General features: G+C 38.5%; 1 protein-coding gene across 3 annotated transcripts in view; it reads right to left on the reverse strand.

Moving 5' to 3' along the window:
* The window catches only part of ccser2b (coiled-coil serine-rich protein 2b), a 102,055-nt gene extending 83,796 nt beyond the window's left edge, over nucleotides 1–18,259 (reverse strand). For all 3 annotated transcript variants that reach the window (XM_056247258.1, XM_056247259.1, XM_056247260.1), the window contains exon 1: nucleotides 18,218–18,259. The gene's annotated coding sequence lies outside the window, so the exon portion shown is untranslated. The remainder of the gene's footprint in view (nucleotides 1–18,217) is intronic.
* Nucleotides 18,260–18,801: the final 542 nt, after the last annotated feature.

An 18,801-nucleotide genomic window follows, 5' to 3' on the forward strand; every position in this document is an offset into this window, starting at 1 on the left:
TCAAGTTCCAAAAATCATCCATCCATTCATCCATTTTCCTTATCCACTGTAGGGAGTGCTGGCCTTTTGAGTCAGGGACCTTCTTGTTGAGAGGTGTACACTGAGCCATTGTGTGCCCAAATATAATAACCCCTAATTATCTACAATATTCTGGTCTGCAGATATGGTTTAGGTCTCTCCTTTATTGTAAGTCTATATACAAGAGCACATGTGACAAGGAATACCGTCATGCAAATATTCCAGGAAGTTCTCTTTTATCCTGCTGAGTCATTAAAAAAAAGTGATGCTGTGCAACCCAGTGGATTGAATGATTAAAGATATAAGACTATCCACATTATTTTTCACGAAAGAGCGGGCACAGCCATTTGTAAATTGAATGTGTCTGTCATTCACTTTTCACACACAGTTATTTCACCTGAAAAAAAAAAACATACCATACATTTTACAATGGTAAACCATACCATAATACTGCTTTATATTGCAAACTTTCAAATGTTATCATATTATTTTAATTGCATTATTATAATCATAAACACACCGGTTTGTAGCGCAAATAGTTTTACCATATATGGCACTTTGTTATTCTTAGTTATTTACCTGTGAATCGGAACCTCACTATTTGCGTTTGTACTGTCTGTTGAACCAAGTGAGTGAATGTGTTTGCAGTCAAACTCCCAGGCACACCCATGTTTATAAAATGACACATGATCAGGTGGTGCACATGGACACATGAGACATCAAATACTGTCTGTCAAAAATCTGAACTGGTCTAACAGGGCCAATAGAAAAAAAATAGGCCCTGATATTAAGTGCATAGGTAAATGTGACATTTATAATAATGAGTTCATGTGAAGATTGTTTTAAGTTCACTTAAATTAAAGTTTTAATCGATTGACAGCACATATATATATATATACATATACTGTATACACACACACATACACACACAAACACACACACATGTACATATGTACATATGTACATATATATATATGTACATGTGAAAGTCTGTAAATTTTGCCAACAAATCTTATTTGCATTGAATATATATATATATATATATATATATATATATTCAAAGTAAATCAGATTTGTTGGCAAAATGTACAGACTTTCAGCTGTTTGCAATGAACAAATCAAACAAAAGTAGTTAAAATAGCTCAACACAACAAATTTTTCAAGTGAAAGTCTGTACATTTTGGCAATAAACCTGATTTGCAATGGGGGTTGAATAATTTTGATTGCAACTGTATACTGTATATATAATACACACACTCACAGGTCACTTTATTTGGTACACCTGTTTAACTGCTCGTTAACGCAAATATCTAATCAGCAAGTACATGGCAGCAACACAGCAATTTAGGCATGTAGTCATGGCCAAGACAATCTGCTGAAGAAAGGTGATAAGTGACTGAAGAAACTGCTGATCTACTGGGATTTTCACGCACAACAAAATCTCTAGGGTTTACAGAGAATGGTTTGAAAAAGAGAAAATATCCAGTGAGCGGCAGTTGTGTGGGTGAAAATGCATTGTTGATGCCAGAGGTCAGAGGAGGCCAGAGTCTGGATTGAGCTGATAGAAAGGCAAAAGTAACGCATATAACCAAGTGAATATGCAGAAGAGCTTCTCTGAGCGGACAACACGGCTACAGCAGCAGAAGACCACACCGATGCCACTCCTGTCAGCTAAGAACAAGGTTCAAAAGCAACAATTCACACAGGCACACCATAATTGGACAATAGAAGATTGGAAAAATGTTGCCTGGTTTATGAGTCTCATTTCTGCTGCGACATTCAGATTGTGTCCGAATTTGGCATAAACATGAAAGCATGGATTCATCCTGCCTTGTATCAACAGTTCAGGATGCTGGTGATGACATTTTCCTGACAATCTTTGTGCCCCTTAGTACCAATTTAGTAGCCATTTTATGACAGTGTACCCATCTTCTGATGGCTTCTTCCAGCAGGATAACGCATATTGTCACAAAGCTCAAATCATCTCAAACTGTTTTCTTGAAAATGACAATGGGCTTCTATACTCAAATGGCCTTCACAGTCACCAGATCTCAATCCAATAGAGCAACTTTGGATGTGGTGGAATGGGAGATTTGCATCATGGATGTGCAGCTGACAAATCTGCAGCAACTGTGTGATGCTGTCATGTCAATAATATGGACCAAAATTGCTGAGAAATGTTTCCAGCACCTTGTTGAATCTAGGCCATGAAGAATTAAAGTTCTAAAGGCAAAAGGGGGTCAAACCTGGTTCTAGGAAGGTGTACCTAATAAACTGGCTAGTGAGTGTACAGTATGAGCAATATCACACTTGTAGTCATGCAATATGGCATGTCATAGCTCGTTGCTTCATTAGTGCAGTGCTGCAGCTACGCAGTGTCATATTCTAAGACAACATTGCAAACATCTCCATGTTGTTTTTGTCACAGTCCTATCAACCCAATGGCATTGCCATGGAAACCAACGCAGATATTCCGGAAAACGAAAGAGAGCCACGGACGGGACACATAATCAAATCTGAACAGTTGCGATATTAAGTGTGGACAGTCAATCATTCAGATCAGATTCAGATCGGATAGACAAATACTCAGATTTGTAATGACAGAGAGAGCATAGTCTTATGCCGAGTTCAGACTGCACGATTTTAGCCCCGATTTTGGCTCGCCGACAGGTTTTGAGAAATCGCCGACAAATGCCCGAAATCACAGGCAAATCGGTGCTCGTTCACGCGAGTGACAATCACGCAGTGTGAATGAGCAAAGACGCGATCTGAGAGAATCGCAGACGAGTCGCCGACGCCCGTGAGATATTTGGCATGCTAAATATCACCTGTCGGCGATTCACAATCCTGCTGTGTGAATGTGTTCTGACTGAAAACTACATCGGCGATGAACGACGGCCAATGAGAGAGCAAGATACAGGGAGGAGGAGGAGGAGTTATAGACCAGAATATCAGTATTTTAATAGATAGGCCTATATTTACAATTATATCAAACAGAAACAAAGCACAAACATTTGCATGACCAGCAGCAACAGCAGGACATTTGCAAAATTATTTATTTACCCCCAACTCTCTTTGCAAAACACAGTCCTTGCTCCCCTCGTCTTCCCAACCATTTCCTGCATACACTGTTTTTTTTTTTTTTTTCATTTTCGCTACAAATCAGTGCACAGACAATTTGTAGGATATCATTTTTAATAACAAATTCAGTGTCGCGCGAGAACTCCGGTCTCACGCACACGTGATCTTCCGTTATTTCCTATCACTTCTCGCGTTTGTTTGGTTGTGAAACATAGTTTGCGGACCAGGCAGAAGTTGTCGGCGATTCTTTCTTTTGTAAAGTAATGCAGTGTGAAACCTCCTGTCGCCGATCCATCGTGCAGTGTGAACACAGCAGCAACTGAATGTTACCCCAGATAGTCATGCAGTGTGAAAACAACAGTGACCCGATTATTTTGAAAATCGTGCAGTCTGAACTCGGCATTAGTGAGTGTCTTAAGGACTGTTCCACAGGAGCATGCGCAATAATCGTTTACGGTTCATTGAACAAGCGTGAAAAATAAAAAAAAAACATTGTATAAACCCTTTCCAAAAAAGATTTGTAAAGCTTATTTGGATTTAACAAAATTATCTTTAAAATACAGTATGCTGAAAAAGGGACATATCTTTTTTTTGCTGAGTTAATATACATACCATAGTTTGTACTGTACAGCATACATTAGCCTATGTTATACATACAGCATGTATAAAATACATGCAGTATACACTCACCTAAAGGATTATTAGGAACACCATACTAATACTGTGTTTGACCCCCTTTCGCCTTCAGAACTGCCTTAATTCTACGTGGCATTGATTCAACAAGGTGCTGAAAGCATTCTTTAGAAATGTTGGCCCATATTGATAGGATAGCATCTTGCAGTTGATGGAGATTTGTGGGATGCACATCCAGGGCACGAAGCTCCCGTTCCACCACATCCCTAAGATGCTCTATTGGGTTGAGATCTGGTGACTGTGGGGGCCATTTTAGTACAGTGAACTAATTGTCATGTTCAAGAAACCAATTTGAAATGATTCGAGCTTTGTGCATTATCCTGCTGGAAGTAGCCATCAGAGGATGGGTGCATGGTGGCCATAAAGGGATGGACATCATGGTCAGAAACAATGCTCAGGTAGACCGTGGCATTTAAACGATGCCCAATTGGCACTAAGGGGCCTAAAGTGTGCCAAGAAAACATCCCCCACACCATTACACCACCACCACCAGCTTGCACAGTGGTAACAAGGCATGATGGATCCGTGTTCTCATTCTGTTTACGTGAAATTCTGACTCTACCATCTGAATGTCTCAACAGAAATCGAGACTCATCAGACCAGGCAACATTTTCCCAGTCTTCAACTGTCCAATTTTGGTGAGCTCTTGCAAATTGTAGCCTCTTTTTCCTATTTGTAGTGGAGATGAGTGGTACCCGGTGGGGTCTTCTGCTGTTGTAGCCCATCTGCCTCAAGGTTATGCGTGTTGTGGCTTCACAAATGCTTTGCTGCATACCTCGGTTCTAACGAGTGGTTATTTCAGTCAAAGTTGCTCTTCTATCAGCTTGAATCAGTCGGCCCATTCTCCTCTGACCTCTAGCATCAACAAGGCATTTTCGCCCACAGGACTGCCGCATACTGGATGTTTTTCCCTTTTCACACCATTCTTTGTAAACCCTAGAAATGGTTGTGCGTGAAATTCCCAGTAACTGAGCAGATTGTGAAATACAACAACCATGCCACGCTCAAAATTGCTTAAATCACCTTTCTTTCCCATTCTGAAATTCAGTTTGGAGTTCAGGAGATTGTCTTGACCAGGACCACTCCCCTAAATGCATTGAAGCAACTGCCATGTGATTAGTTGATTAGATAATTGCATTAATGAGAAATTGAACAGGTGTTCCTAATAATCCTTTAGGTGAGTGTATAACCTGTAACAGTAGCAATATAGGCTAATCATAATTGGTAATCTCTCAAAACAGTGTTTACATTTGTATAATCATTCCTATTTTTGATCATTCAGATATCACTTTTTTAATTAAATACTCACACCACCATATGGAAAGAAGCGTAAATGGGTGAAGCATAGTTTACTGTAAAGCTACGTCTTAGTGTTGCTTATCTTGGCGAAAGCATGAATCAGCATGAAGTTTTAACATCTACTCTCGTGTAATGGAAATCTAAAATTAAACTTGTTTATTTACTTTAATTTACTTTTTATTTGAAAATGTATGGATGCAAAACAAAAGATTAGATTATTTATTTACATTGTGACGCATTTAAATTATGGATATTCTGTATTATATGACAAATTGTGATGTTGCTCAACAACTGTAATTAGTTAATCTCCACTTTACATCACACCCTTAATAATAAGTTCTTCCTCGTCTTGACTTGTTTGATGCATGTGTTTGGACTTTGTTTTCTTTGAAACTCTCACCACAACCTTTTAGACGGTTACAGTCCTGCTGTCACAGAAAAGAGTGTCTTCCATTACAGGTGTGAAAGGTTAAAAGGTTAGCCTAAGGCATACAGATAATGATAGCGATGATGAGGAATATTTCAACAAAAAAGGAATATTTCATTTGAATAATATGCCTTGGCAAAATGTACCTATACATACAATTCACTACAATTTCCAGCTGAAATGAACACCAGTGGCAGTAAAACACAAACTATTTTTATTCCCTTTTACACAAATTATGATTAGAGGGGCAGATTATTGATAAATAACTTAATTCCATGCAGTTCCTTGCCCAATACTAGGCTATGTTGTGAGTGTGACATCAAAACACTTTCACCATAATGCATGATTTGCAAGCTAATAATTAGCTCTAGATGTATGACTTTTTTAACCTAGTGAAATTGCTTGGCCGCTCACCTGGTACAGCATTGCACTTGTAAACCAAACCACTTGAGTATGTGAGGCACAAGTCACAATAAAAGAGCTACATGCTATGACATGGTTGCTTCAACAAATGCACTTTTATCTTAGATTTGCTTTTGTTAACACTATAGTTTAGGTTTAGAGTAGGGCTTAGTGTAGGTGGTACACTATTTTCAAATGTGATAGAGCATTAACCTTTTAGTGACACTCACTGGATATTTCCTTTCCGGACTGCCACAATACTTATAGCAACCAACGAAATATAACATTGCCAGATTCACGTTCATCTGTTTCAGGTAAAACTGATGACACTTTTAGTACCACTCACAGGACATTTTACTTTGAAAGTGTTTGAAACGTACAATAAGCAATGTAATATAATTTAGCTGAAATGTCGCTACAGGCATGTTTTGTCGATGAGCCTGCATTGGACATATTATGATGATATGTGTGAATGTGACACAATGTAATAAATGGTAAATGGACTGCATTTATATAGCGCTTTCACAGACCCAATGGCCACCAAAGCACTTTACATTTTGCCTCACATTCACCCATTCACTCACTCATTCATACACCGACGGCGGTGTCAGCCATGAGGCGCCATCCAGCTCGTCGGGAGCAGCTGGGGTTAGGTGTCTTGCTCATGGACACCTCGACACTTGGTCAGGTGAAACCAGGGATTGAACCACCAACCTTCCGGTTTGTAGACAACCTACATGAACCACTGAGCCACTGCCGCCCATATAATACTGACTAAATAAAGATAATTTTCATCAAAATAGAAAAACTCACAAAGGAACAATACTACTGAGTACTCTTAAAATGTAACCGTGTATACACCGGACGCGAGCGGCGTGATGCAACGCGACACGACAAATCCCTGAGAGTAAACTGATGTCTAGTTATAATTATGACGTACTCCAAGCACTTGCGATACTTCTCATAGGAAGGACGAATGGATTTGCAAAGGTCGCTTTGTCGCGTCCAGTAGACAACTTCTATCTGTTGCGGCTAGGGTTGCCACCAGTCCTTCTTTTTAATAACTTGTCCCGGGAAATTTATGCACTCTCCCGGGACACTGAATGTCCCGGTTTTCGAAAGGCTACGTGAATATGTTCAAACTGTGTAGCGCGCGGACGACAGAGAGGGAGAGAGCGAGAGACCTTGCGTGTGTGTGCTAGTGTGCGTGTGTGCCTCAAAAAGCGCATGTAAGAAGCGCGCATTTAATCGCTTTTCCCCGTTGGACGGGTCATCGATATGTAACGAGGCGAATGTAAGCCACCCCAAAATTGTATTTGCTACTGGCAGTTGCTGATGCTGATTTTTAAAAAAAATTACGTTCGCGGCAGCGCGGCGCGCGCAGTTTCAAACGGACGAGCGAGGACGAGAGATGGTTGCAAGCAGGGTCCGAAATTAACTTTTTGACTCACCTGCCACGGGGACTGGTAGATGAAAAAATCCACCAGCCAAGCATATTTTGTACCGGCCAAAATAATAAACAGCCTTTTTGTGTCACATATACATTAATTTATATATAGGCTATATTTACATTTTTTTGTCATATTTCTGGTCTATTATTTTCCATTTTTACTTTTATTTACACACACATTACACAATTTACACACATTAAAATAATATTTTTGTGGTGGTGCCTATGAAAATAGTTCTGTACAAATGAAATGTATTAATTGTATATTTAATAAAATATATGCAATAATAATATATTATAATTATTTAAAAAAAAATATTTAGTTTTACTCTGCCTATTTTTTTTTTTTACTCCATTCACTCTGACTGATCCGATTAGTAACTGAAGGACTGGAAATATCAGTTGTTTTAACCATTCATTAAAATGAATCGGTTCAAAGGAGTCATTAGTTCGCGAATTGGACGTGTCATTGTCGGATGTTAATCATGCGTTGTGTGATTATCCCGGCAGCTAGGACATCCCACAAGATTTGTGTCAATACAGAAAACATTTCATCACTGGATAGGTTTTTTTCGTTTATTTAAAGTGTGGTTTATGTCAGCTGAATGTGCGGAACGATTTTCAGAGAAGATAAGGTATTTTAGCACAATTCACACCCAGCAGTAATTCAGGAAAAAACAAACATATCCGAATGCTCCACATGAAACTTTAGTCTCCTGACCTTTTACCATCGTGTCGATTTATTTTGATTAATATGTGACAAGGAGAGAGAGCAAGACAGCGCTTAGGACGGAGACGGTGAAGCCTTGTTTATACTTTCGCTTAGCTCCGAAGAGAAAAAGTGCGCGCGCGCGCGCGCGACCGGGGCTCTCTCTCTCTGCTCGTTCCTCAGTTGCGCCCTGTCACACGCACTACTGTCGTCTACATTACTCACCGATCAAATAAGACTATGGCGGGATAAAAATTCGCTTTGGAGCAGGAGCATCGATAAGAGGACTCGTTAACGTTAACTAATTACATTACTATTTTGGTATGAACATTCACCCGCCAGTGGGGCGGATAGCCTTTTGAGATATACTCGCCAAACGGAAAATCTACCCGCATTTGGCGCTTGGCGGGTGTTAATTTCGGACCCTGGTTGCAAGATACCGAACTTCACCGAATAAGAAAACATCATATTTGAAGTAAGCTTTTAAGGTTTAGCATGAGGGTGGTTTGCTCCCAATAGCCTACATTAGGCCTAATACACGCATATACAGTACCTTGCCGTGTGTGCGTTACAGTATACAATTGTTCTAATGTGAGGATAGGAGATCAAAACGCAGGCAAAGAGCAGAAACAAGCGATATCATAATGCGATCACTATAGGACTATGAAGCTTTATGGGTGTAGGTTGTTGATGGACTCGATCTACTGTGTTTTGATCATCATTATGAATCTTATCTAGATGTAGTCTTTGATAAAAATGCGATTTTCTCTGCTTTTTGCTCATGTTGCTTTTTATGAAACTTGCCAACATTCAAGTGTTGATTAAAAAAAAGACGCACGAAGCTAGAATAACATTATTTTTTGTTTTTGTTTTAAAAGCACAGGGTTTGTTCTTTCTTTTGGTATGTTCAGATATTCATACAACAAAATATTCTGGGGTGCCATGAAATTGTGAAAATTGCCAAATCCACATTTTTTTTATACTGGCGAGAAAGAGTTAAATGTTGGTAATTGGATGATGATTAGAATATGAATATGATTGGAATCATATTTTAAATTTGTCATATTTTTGAACAGGGTCAATTAAACATGAAAAGAAAGGGAGAGATATCAGTGTTATTTTAAAATAAGCACAAACATAGTCCAGTCATTTTATAAAAAAAGGTTGAACAAATTGCAACAGAAGCAAACTCAAATAATTTTGTATCCTCATTATGTCCTGAGTAAGGAAACAAAGTCCCTAAGAATCCCATTAGGGGAAAGTTTCGAAATCTGTTTCTGGGGATTCACTTTTTATTTTACTTACCTTTTGTCTTCTGCATTCTCCTTATCCTTGTCTCCTGTTCTTCCCTTAGACTCGTCCCCCAGAAACAGTCGCACAGACCCAGCCCCAAACCCCATCTCTTATTATTATAAAAGGCTAGTTTCTAAAGTACTTCTTCCTGCCTCTATGTATTAATGTTCATGGGTAGCCTAAATGGGCATTCAGACCTTAACATTAAGTATTTTACTGTTATGTGTCAACAAGATTCAACAAGACATTTTCACCTGGCTAGACCCAATGTTTTAACCTGGCCCTAGCCAGATGAATTTCGCTCCGCCTAGCTTCACTCATCCATCTGGAACCGATCCATTGAAATGGCGTTTCAGAAGGCTGGGCCTTATCAAAAATCCTTGCATATGATTGGATAAGCCACTTGTCTGTCATCTTTATCGACGTGCTATTTCAACCACTCACACCGAAGCCAACCCGTGAAAAAAAAAAAGCCTTAAGAGCCGTTCTCTGATGTTCTTTTAATGAAACAATATTAGGTAGATTGGACAACACGGATGAAATAGCAGCATCAATGTTAACGCTTGTTTCCTCGATGCGAGCCGCCATTGTTGTCTGAATCAAAACAGTCTCACGGTCGCTTCTCCACTACGTCACATCTATGAAACTCCCGCCCTGCGTCCTGATTGGCTAAACCATAAAGTTGGTTGGAGAAATCACTCTCAATGGAAGAGGTTCCAGATGGATGTGAGTGAAGCGGAGCGAAATTCATCTGGCTAGGGCCAGGTTACCAATGTTTAGATCTGTTGTGGTATTTATGCAAATTAGCACATACGTAATTAGATTATGCACAATTTGTCCATCTTAACAAACAATTAAAAAAAACTTGGAATACATTTTTTGTTTGTCTTGATGAAAGTAATCAACTCAGTAATTTTCATGGTGATATCTAAAGGTTAAACTTTTTATCCTATTCTCGTAAGAAAAAGAATGAATAGGCGTATGAATAGGCTATATATATTATTTTTTTTCTCTAAACTTTCCCTAATGGGATTCTTTGGCACTTTATTTTCCCTTACTCAGGTCAGGACATATTGAGGAAACAAAATCAGTTGAGTTTGCTTGTTGCAATTTGTTCAAGGTTAACCCCCTTTTTTTTAAATGACTGACAGGCAGATCAGGTGCAAACAGACCCCCCAGCCCTTGCATCACCACTGGCTAGTCAGAGTCAGTGTGGTCAGACTTCAGAACCAGCAACAGGTCAGAGCATCTACCACACACAGGCAGTCAATCACATACCCAATTCAGGAATTTAAGTTGAGATGATTTTGCCAGATTAAAAGGATAGTTCACCCAAAAATGAACACAATTTTTTTTTTTATAAATTAAATAATTAGAATTAGAATTATTATAAATTATTATAAAGAAAGAATTATGTTGTATTTAATCTTCCCAGGATAAGATTTTATATTGATGGGCAATAAAATTGTTTAACTTTTTCAAGGACATGTCTGCTTGATGCCTGCTATATCTAATAAAAGATTAAAATAAAATAAATATATATATATATATATATATTGTAAATAAATGCAGCAGTTCATAACAGACACATGCGGAATCTTATCTACTTGGTGCTTCAGCTTTGTTTTCTGCAAATATTTTGGATGTTCAACACTTATAGACACAAACAGAGTGACCCAATTCCTTCCACAAGCTTTTCCACTGTGTGTGTACTGTGTACCCCCGAAAGTAGCAGTGGCCACCCCCTGGCCACCCCATGTATAAAACTCTAGTTCCGCCACTGCGTGAAACGATGCGTCGTGTCCAGTGTAGACGTGGTGTAAGCCTATAGTCCTGCTAAAGGTGAAAACACTGACAAACCAGAGGTGGCACCCCCAAGTCACCTTCAACTGAGGTGTTACATATCACACAGCTCTTACAGTTTTGTTTCCACTGAACTGTCTGAAAAATCATGTAGCAGTCAACAGATCTGATTTGTATCAGAGATGATGCACCCTCCAGCCTCTATGAAAAAAAGGAAGTATCATAGTCACAAGATCATCATATCATACACATCTAAAATCCACATCTCAGATGATGTTCATTTCGTCACATTATCTCCCAAACTTTTTTTTTATAATCCAACAGAACAATTGCTTCAGTTTTGAACCTTGACAATCACTTTTATGGAAAAGAGCGATGAGGGGGGAAAGTGTTCTGAATGGCATGAGTATGCATAACAGAACGTTCATTTTTAGGTGAACTAGGCTATATTATTAAGGCACTGCAAAAAGAGCATAACAGAAAATTTTGCATTGGCTAGTTTTCAATCGTATTGAGACAAATAAAAAAATAATCACTCCCATTTTTTCTTTCAGCTTGCAAAGCACCACAGAAGCATTTAAACAAGCACCATCTATGTTGACTTCCCTAATGCAAATAAACTTCACGGCTTCATTCTCAATCTCATCACACACCTCTCTGGCCTTATCAAATGGTTTAGTCCATAGTGAACCTCAGTAGCTGTTGGCAAGAATGTCACCAAATTTCAAATATCAAATGTCATAATATTCAAACACTGAACCCATATCAGTCGAGTCGACTATACCAGTCTGAATATTGGGGGGAGAAACAGAATATTTGGAGGCATTTAGGCTATGACGTAAGTTAGTATAGAAGAATGTCATCAGTATGCGCTAGTGACAAACAAATAGAGCAAGATGAATTGCACTTTAGCAATTGTGGTTTTTATGTGCACTGAAAATAGAGGAGGAAGCAAAATAGGAGAATATGGATCAGGGTTCCAGACTGCAACCAAATTGGTCGCATATGCGACCATTTTTTGAGAATGTGCGAGTTAAAATGTTATGTGGTCGCATTTGTGCGAGTGGACGCTTGAGCAACAGAACGCCGTTGTATCAGCTGCTGCAATAATTGTTTTTGACTTATTCTGAATCACTACGGTACGCCTATAATAAGTGTTTATATTCGGACTATTTTATCCCGGGGTAGTCTCGGCTGCGGAGTAGCCCAGTGCCTGCGTGACTCGCCATACATTAACGGAGAGAAGTTCCGTCTACAATGTTCTTCCGCAAGACACGTGCAGTTTATTTATTGACGAACGTAGACGTCACGCGCATTGCACACTGATGGTGAAACGCGCCAATTACGAATTCACGAATTAAGGCATATAAAAATGATAAAAAATGGTCTCACGAAACACAGAGCCCCTTCCTCCTACGTCTTTTTAGCGGTTATATTTTCCTCTGTTGAGCAATTACTCTCATGATCGCTCGACAGAGGAAAAGGAAATTATTATAAAATGCAGAAGGTAAGGAGTGTGAGATTTCTGCTTTTTGTTACAACTATAAACTTTGATAACGAAAAATCTGTATCAGTTTATTATAATACTCTAATCTTTTAAAATGTAATGCATACATTTGAATGTTTAATGATTTTTAAAAGATAGAAAGATGATAATAGACAGATAGATAGATAGATAGATAGATAGATAGATAGATAGATAGATAGATAGATAGATAGATAGATAGATAGATAGATAGATAGATAGATAGATAGATAGATAGAATATGATTCAAATGTAAATAGATAGATTGTATATAATTCAAATGTAAAATGCTTAAAATTACAGATTAAAATTACTGTGCAAAATCCATGAAAATCCTGAAATTTGGCAATGATAATTAATATATTACAGGTATTTCTGCTGCAACCCAGAAAGCCTTTGCTAGCCTTGGTCCATTAAAACCACTATTCATCAGCATGCATTGATTAATCCCATGGCATGTAGCAAAAAAAAAAAAAAAAGGGTGCGACCAAATCATATGCTGGTGCGACCAACTGAGAAAGTTGGTAGCACCAGTGCAACCAGTGGAAAAGTTAGTCTGGAGCCCTGTGGATGCAGTCATGGTTAGGGAAAAGAGGCCAACTTGGCATGCCAATTTTGTAAGTGGAGCTTGTGGTAAGTAGTTTTAAGTTTTAGCACCATGTCGCGTTGATCAATATGCAATTTCATGTTGCATTTTTATTGGCTAGTCAGTAGGTCGTAGCAGCAAACACTGTGAGATGATCATGCTAAATTTCTGTTTTTTTTTTAATTGAACGTTTTTTTCATCTGAGGACCAGGAACACTTTTGTTCTGCCCATAAAGCGATGGCTCTGAACATATCCGCTTATAGCCTAAAAGTCATCTATGCTAGTGTGCCACTTTGTTTTCATCAGACTGGTGGATTTAAAATCTACAGTCTATGTCTTCCATCTAAACAGACACTGAGAAAGATGCAAATAAAAATGTTCAATATGGTCTACTCATTTTTTTAATACCATAACTTTGTCTCCTGCATCTCTTTTTTTTGCCCCTGCCTGCACCTCTTGGGCTAGTAGAAGAGCTAAAAGGTGACTGTTTTGAAAATCACACAGAAATCTTGTTTTTCTTCAGGAAGAGAAAGGTCTAGTGAAAAGACTGAATCTTACATGGTTATGGCCTTTGTTGTACATATTTAATGGCCCATGAAACGCTGGGGAAACAAATTGCATGCAATGTGTAAAGAACGTTTAAAAGCAACCTGCAGGTGCTTATTTTCCTTATTTTATGTTGCTACCTTTGTGGATTGACTTGCTCTATTTCAGAGCACCTGATCTGAACAAATCACCTGCAGACAATGGGGCAACAAAGCTGCATAGTTTGTCTGAACTAAACAAACAAGTCACGATAACTAAGCCACTGTGCAAATAATGCACACAAACCCACATCAAAAAATGTGCCTGAGAGAAAAAAGTAAGTAAATAACTTGTAGATCTTCCTTTTGCAGCAACAACCAACCAACATTTTCTGTGGCTGCTTATAAGACTATCACAACAATGAGGGTGAATTTTGGACCATTCCCTCTACAAATCAAATATCAGGTCACGCCACCTCATCTCGGTTATGTTATGGTCAGGACTTTAACTTAGTCATTCCAAAACATGAATCTTTTTCAACCATTCTTTAATTGATTTACTTGTTTGCTTTGTGTTATTGCTTTGTTGCGTCACCCAAACTCTGTTATGTTTGAGGTCATGGATTGATGGCTTGACATTCTCATGTAAAATGTCTTGACACTTTTGAATGAATTTTTCCTTCAATGAAAACACACAGGAATTAAGTATTTTGATATATTGTTGAAATAAAGGTTATTTTAACAACCTTTATGTTGCTATCTTAACTGTAGCCAGGAAATACTCATTAATGAAAACCATCTAATAAACATCCAAATACAACAATTACATGACCACAATAAATAACTGTAAAAGGCCGTAGAAATCTGTATTCAAAATGAACACGACTTTATCCATCAGCTGAGCTGATGTTTCGCTACTTTATAGGAAAATGAACAAAACTTGCTCTTACTTTCAATAAGCAGGAAAAATTCCCAACTCTAAATAAACAACCAATTATAAGTGTAGGAAGTTTGTATTGTAACGCTTAGTTTGTATACAGACTTAATATAAAAAAAATGGTAATTGGATGGGTAATGATCCTACTTACACAGTAAAACTGAGCGGGAAAAAACAAATGAGCCAATATTGGATCCATGCATTAGGCCTAAAAGTGGCTATTTCGAATGAATTAGTATGATGTGATTTGTACACAAACATATGATATAAAAAAGAAGCATGCAGCTTATTTTAATGTTTCTTGAGGTTTATTGAAGAATTGTGAAATTTCACTAATATCAAAAATTTTGGAGTCTCAAAATATTTCCAGAAAAAAACAAAACTATTGTTATCATGATGATATTGATCATAACGCCTTCCCCTACTGTCAAAGATGCAATACCTGTCTTGAAAACGATAACTTAAAATCCTAGGTATGCAGCTCACTTGGTTTTGGAACCAAACTAATAGGTTGCCAAAGCAGCAGACCATAAAACATTTTGACCAAATGTATACGCACTGATAGCACAACTGGAACATTCCTTTACCATGCACAGACACCCTCTGGCTTGCCCAGACTACTGCACAAACCACACCCAACCATCACAAACCCTGCCAGAGAGGCCAAAGCATGAATTATCTATGGAGATCAGATATCGGAGAAAGCCAAGAACAGCAGAGGAAAGAGTTTATGTGTGTGTGTGTGGGTGGTGGTCATTATAATTACACAGTAATTACACTCACCGGCCACTTTATTAGGTACCCCATGCTAGTAACGGGTTGGACCCCCTTTTGCCTTCAGAACTGCCTCAATTCTTCGTGGCATAGATTCAACAAGGTGCTGGAAGCATTCCTCAGGGAGTTTGGTCCATATTGACATGATGGCATCACACAGTTGCCGCAGATTTGTCGGCTGCACATCCATGATGCGAATCTCCCGTTCCACCACATCCCAAAGATGCTCTATTGGGTTGAGATCTGGTGACTGTGGAGGCCATTTTAGTACAGTGAACTCATTGTCATGTTCAAGAAACCAATTTGAAATGATTAGAGCTTTGTGACATGGTGGAAGTAGCCATCAGAGGATGGGTACATGGTGGCCATAAAGGGATGGACATGGTCAGAAACAATGCTCAGGTAGGCCGTGGCATTTAAACGATGCCCAATTGGCACTAAGGGGCCTAAAGTGTGCCAGGAAAACATCCCCCACACCATTACACCACCACCACCAGCCTGCACAGTGGTAACAAGGCATGATGGTTCCATGTTCTCATTCTGTTTACGCCAAATTCTGACTCTAACATCTGAATGTCTCAACAGAAATCGAGACTCATCAGACCAGGCAACATTTTTCCAGTCTTCAACTGTTCAATTTTGGTGAGCTCTTGCAAATTGTAGCCTCTTTTTCCTATTTGTAGTGGAGATGAGTGGTACCCGGTGGAGTCTTCTGCTGTTGTAGCCCATCCGCCTCAAGGTTGTGCGTGTTGTGGCTTCACAAATGCTTTGCTGCATACCTCGGTTGTAACGAGTGGTTATTTCAGTCACTGTTGCCCTTCTATCAGCTCGAACCAGTCTGGCCATTCTCCTCTGACCTCTGGCATCAACAAGGCATTTCCGCCCACAGAACTGCCTCTCACTGGATGTTTTTTCTTTTTCGGACCATTCTCTGTAAACCCTAGAGATGGTTGTGCGTGAAAATCCCAGTAGATTAGCAGTTTCTGAAATACTCAGACCAGCCCTTCTGGCACCAACAATCATGCCACATTCAAAGTCACTCAAATCAACTTTCTTCCCCATACTGATGCTTGGTTTGAACTGCAGGAGATTGTCTTGACCATGTCTACATGCCTAAATGCACTGAGTTGCCGCCATGTGATTGGCTGCTTAGAAATTAAGTGTTAACGAGCAGTTGGACAGGTGTACCTAATAAAGTGGCCGGTGAGTGTATATTGAGCATGTGGATCTTTTCATCCAGCATGTTCTGAACCAAGGCAAACAAACCTACAAGACCCTACTAACTAGCATCAGTAAAGCTTAGGCTAACTAATTGATAATCATATTAGACAAAAAAAAAAGTGGTTAATCCCCTTCTTATCATTAAAAGCAAGTGAGAGTAAGCGGGGCGAGACTAAAAGACATCTATAAACAGCATGCATTAGGCAAGAGTTCATGAATCATTAAAGATTATAAGAGATCATTATTGGCCTTGACAGTTTTGGCCACATCAGTATCAGTCATTTTGTAGCAAGGGAGTGTCACATTACTTAAAGGCCATCATTACCTGTGTCTGACCTTCAAACCTTTAAAAAGCCACAAAAGTGTAACATCATCTTGAATTGTTCTTATCACACAGACAAGAAGGTTGCATTTACAATAATTGTTGTTGTTGATGTTGTTGTTTTGTTCTTTGGACCAATCAATTGGCATAGCCTAGATATCATGGAAAATGCTTCAAAAGATGTGATGAGTTTCATATACACACTTGATCAGGGAAAATCAGCACATTAACATGTCAAATAAGCTATCTCAAATTAGTACATTTAATAAGAACAGCACCTCACCAAAAGAGGATGGATACAAAAGTGATAATTAGCCTAATAAACTCACAATATATAAACAGTGGAATTGCCAGACATGTGATATGGTGTGTAGCCTAACGTAAATCTTACTCTGATAGTCAAGGGGGGGCATTTTACAACTGCGTCACATTTCCATGTGATTTTATTTTTCTCAATCAAAATTATCTGCTATATTAATAAATCTTATGTAGGTCAAATTAAATAAATGTATTTTTGAAACAAAAAAATATATTATTTATCATTGGCTGTCGTGTTCTTTTGTCAGTGGTTCACATGGTGTTCTTCGCTTAATTATGGATACTTTCAAAGACATTTTGGTTTTGTCATTTTGACAACCAAACACAAATTACATAAGAGAGTAACACTGGTGAAAATAAATGATTCTTTCAAAAAGTAGCTTATTCATACAAAATATTTACATGCAAACTGTAAAATAATGTTTTATACATTCCACTTATTTCATTGTCAAAGACAATATAGGCTATTTAACAACAAATTGCTAAGTTTTCAATTTAAAAATGTGTACCTGGCTGCATTATAAGAAAAATACGTATACATTCTCTTCATAATAGACTTTCAAAATGTAAAAAATGCAAGTAACAATAATACTATTATTGCAAAAAATTAAGCATTCATTTGTTTTGTATGTTCACAACAGAGTTTATATCAGTTTTTCCATATCAATGTGAGTGAAAACATCTCGCCACTGAAAGTATAGAATGACCCGGGAATGTAAACAAAGTCAAAAACACATCAACTCACATGATCAAACCACTACGAGCAAATATAGGCTATCAACGTAGATAACAAATAAAACAGAAAAATGACCGCAGTGAGAAGGGAACACACACCTTATCTGAACGGCTGCCAGCTACGATTTCATCCGATTGAAGCTGGGCGTGGAAATCCACCAAAGGAGTCAAGCCTGCTTACTGCCACTGTTAAAGCTTCCACCCGATCCGATGGTTAGTCGATACTCGATATACAGTTGTCGACTAGAGGATTGATTCTTCTCATCACATTCTATGTTATTGTGAAAGTATGTCCTGCCGGCATGAGGGCATGTTGTGTAAAAACAGCTGACACTGACGTCGGCATTCCTCATACTGCGGGTATACCCGGAAATGGGCGTTGCTTAGCGGCGTGGTCGTTGTTTCTGATTTGGGCCTGTCTGTCTCTATCATATTCAGAAGATGCCGCATATGCGCCCCCATCTTGGAACGGTCAGCAAGTGAAGCAGAGCTTTTCGAAACTCCGAATCAACTGAACAAAATGTTTAGGAAAATTATTCCATAATTCTTCTAGGCACCGAGAACACCGCTCACTGGCGACACCAGTGTGTGGTGTCGCATATACTTTTAATATATTTAAAGATACAATTTTTTGTTAGTATATTTGCAATGTAGCCTACTATTGAATATATTTCAAATACAAT

This window comes from Rhinichthys klamathensis, unplaced genomic scaffold, assembly GCF_029890125.1.
Source record: "Rhinichthys klamathensis goyatoka isolate OS25496 unplaced genomic scaffold, OSU_Roscu_1.1 h1tg000045l_1, whole genome shotgun sequence".
Lineage (NCBI taxonomy): Eukaryota > Metazoa > Chordata > Actinopteri > Cypriniformes > Leuciscidae > Rhinichthys > Rhinichthys klamathensis.